At 43.6% G+C, this 3327-nt stretch overlaps 1 non-coding gene across 1 annotated transcript; it reads right to left on the reverse strand.

The window, feature by feature from the left end:
* Window positions 1-1285: 1285 nt before the first annotated feature.
* Window positions 1286-1388, reverse strand: LOC142849153 (U6 spliceosomal RNA). Its single transcript, XR_012910549.1, has one exon. It is a non-coding gene; the product is annotated as a U6 spliceosomal RNA (small nuclear RNA).
* Between the last annotated feature and the right edge of the window lie 1939 nt (window positions 1389-3327).

Below are 3327 nucleotides of genomic sequence, written 5' to 3' on the forward strand. Positions count from 1 at the left end.
GGAAATAGAAGGACGAGGCTACTGAATTCTGAGCCTGTGCCATTGAGCACTTTGAAGATTACTGTATTCAATTAACATAATAACCCTACCCAACAAGGAAATAAATATTATGCACATTATTTCTTACAACTCAGGTAACTGAGGCTCAACAAGTTTAAATAATCCATTCTAGGATCATATAATAAGTCAGTACTGCTAAACCGTAAAAGTCAACAGTATATATGACAAAAAAATTCAGACCTATAATTTAACATGAGTAGTTTACGAGAGTTATCTCACTGTTCTCTGAGAGTGACTACTAGAGGGAAATAAATTGCTACTAAACAAAAGTTAAGAAAACATTCTCTTTGAAAACTATTATTTATGTGGATGTGTTAGTATGTGCACAGGAGTCCAGGTGCCAAGGAAGGCGGAGACAGCATTGCATCTTCCGGACCTAGAGTTACAGATGTGCTAAGATACCATCTGGCTGCCAAAGCCTGGACTAGGGTCCTCGCAAGAGCAGTACGGGCTTAGTCACTGGGCTGCCTCTCACTATTACCGTAGCCACTGTAAGAACTGCAGAAGCCCCATAGAGGCAGGGCCTTCAAAGGCTCCCGTGTCATAGGAATGGAGGATTGAGGTCTTTCTTTGGCTTGTGAATCTCAACCAAGTGAAGAGCTATGAAGGCAAACAACATGAACCATGAAGTGGAAGACGACAACCATTCCATCCACATTTACCTAGTGGTCGTGACGTAACTGAGGACCAAGAGTTTTCTCCTCAAAGTCAGGTAACACTGTTTGCTAATTTTCCTTTTCCCCAATTCTTGTCTCCATACTATTTTATATAAACTAGCGTGGTAATTAATTTTATGTAAGCTCACAGATCCCTGGAATACTGGACTGAGGAGGGCTGGAAGTGGAGACATACCTGGCCTATCCTGACCTCAGGATCCCTGGAATATTGGACTGAGGAGGGCTGGAAGTGGAGGCATACCTGGCCTATCATGATTCCAGGAAGCCATTTGCACTTCTCTGCCCCATTGTAGCTTTGCCGAGTCTACAAGTTTACACAAATGGAGTCATGCAGTCTGGGTCTGGTTTCTTCTCCCCTCACGTAACAACTTGGAGATTTGCCACTGATGAGGGCATCAGCACCTCCTTCCTTCTCCTTACTACTGCCCCACACAGGACAAACCTTCTTGAGTCTCACTCACCACTGATGGCCTCTATTTCTTTCTTTCTTTTTTTTTTTTAGTTTTTAAAAGGAAGATTTATTTGACAAGGTTCACTTAGCGCAATACAAAAATATGGAACGCTTCACGGATTTGCATGCCATCCTTGCACAGGGGCTATGCTAATCTTCTCTGTATCGCTCCAGTATTAGTATATGTGCTGCTGAAGCAAGAATGGCCTCTACTTTTTTGACAATTATCAATAAAGCCTTTATAAAGGTTTGTATGAAGATATGTGTTTATTTTTCCAGAATAAATCTGAAGATGTGGAATTGCTGACACATATAATGCATATAGAAAATGCCAAACTGTTGTTCATAGTAGCTACGACCACACTGCATTTCCACCGGGATTGTTGAGTAGTGAATTGGAGCCTATTTCTTAGGACTAGGAAACGTATTGCACATGTTACTCTATTTGTAATGAGATAGGTTCCTTTCAATAATACATTAAGAAATCCCTAGGGCAAGCCTTAGTTCAAAGGGAGGGATGCTGCTGCCTGTTTTCAGGAGGCTAGGTATGTTAGTGACTTTTCTCACTGCTGTGATAAAATACGTAACAAAGCAAGTAAGGAAGAAAGGGTTCGCTTTGGCTCACAGTTTGAGGGTCTGGTCCAGCATGGTGGGGACATCACTGTGGAAAGAGTGGGAGGTAGAACGCCCCCAAAGAAGGAATTGGGTCATAGACAGGAATGATCAGACCAGGGAGAGACTGAAACACATCAGATGAAAACCAAATCTCGTAAGCATTTGGACATGGTGATGGGATCGTCTGGGCTCCAAAGGGCTTGGGTAACTCCATCCCTCCAGCCTTGCTGCCTGCAGCACACACAGCCTCTTCTTCTTGAACCAGCTCCAGCCCATGCATGTCGCTTTCCTTGGTGAATGGTGCTGGCATCTACAACATAGGGAGTCTCTGTTGCAGCTTGGACTTCACCTCTACAACCTCACATGACCTTGCCACACATTGCCCATCCTCAGCAGCTCTCCGGGATGGAAATGCAAGATTCCACGACTCCTTCAATCTAGCATCTTTCATGTCTACCAAATCAATGCTATGTGAACAGTGCTGCCAGCCTGAGATGGCACTTGCCTCTCTTACATCGCAAGCTCGAGAAACATTTCCTTAGGCACCTGCTTTCCAGGAGCGTTTCCTTCAGCATGACCAGTTCATGCTCTCTGCTTTCAAATGAATTTTCCTTTTCACAGGTTGGAAACTTTGATGCCTAGGGCTTGTCTTCCAGGTACTTTCCTATCGTCCCAGTGCAGAACAGAAGGTTTCTCTTTAACAAATGGAGAGTGGGTTTTGTTGTTGTTGTTTTGTTTTGTTTTCGCATTCCCAACAGCAACTCTAAACTTGTTCTAGCTCTTCTCCTTGACAAACTGCACATTTTAAATATCTTTTTTACTCTACTTGTTGCTCTTTTTCACTGTTAGCCTGGATAAGAAAAGTGAATACCAACCATGCTGCAAACTAAATGCTATCTTGTTGTCAAATATCTTTTCTTTGTTTGGTTTTGTTTGTTTGTTTTTCGAGACAGGGTTTCTCTGCAGCTTTGGAGCCAGTCCTGGAACTAGCTCTTGTAGACCAGGCTGGTCTCGAACTCACAAAGATCTGCCTGCCTCTGCCTCCTGAATGCTGGGATTAAGGGTGTGCGCCACCACCGCCTGACCAAATATTTTCTTTCAAACATTTTGTCCATTACTTGAAAAAAATTATTTTTATTTTAAAATTATGTGTGTCTGTGTGCATGTGAACATAGTTGAACGTGCTTGTGAAGGACAGGAGAAGGCATCAGATTTCCCCGGCGCCGGAGATACAGGCTTTCGTGAGACACCCGATGTGGGAGCTAGGAACTGCACGTAGTTCCTGCGCAAGAGCACCGTGTTCTCCTAAGAGCGGAGCCATCTCACTTGCCCCAAGTACATTGCTCTTAAATTCAGCCTCATCCAAGGTATCAAGACATGGGAAGAATACAGCCAGATTATTTGCCAAGACATAACTCAAATGGCCTCTTGCCCAGTTCCCAAAAGAGTCCTTGTTCACTTCTGAAACGTCGTGAGCTGGGCCTCCACAGTCCGCATTTCTCTCAGCATTTTTTTCTTCCAAGC

The sequence above is a fragment of the Microtus pennsylvanicus genome, chromosome 4 (genome assembly GCF_037038515.1).
Source record: "Microtus pennsylvanicus isolate mMicPen1 chromosome 4, mMicPen1.hap1, whole genome shotgun sequence".
NCBI lineage: Eukaryota > Metazoa > Chordata > Mammalia > Rodentia > Cricetidae > Microtus > Microtus pennsylvanicus.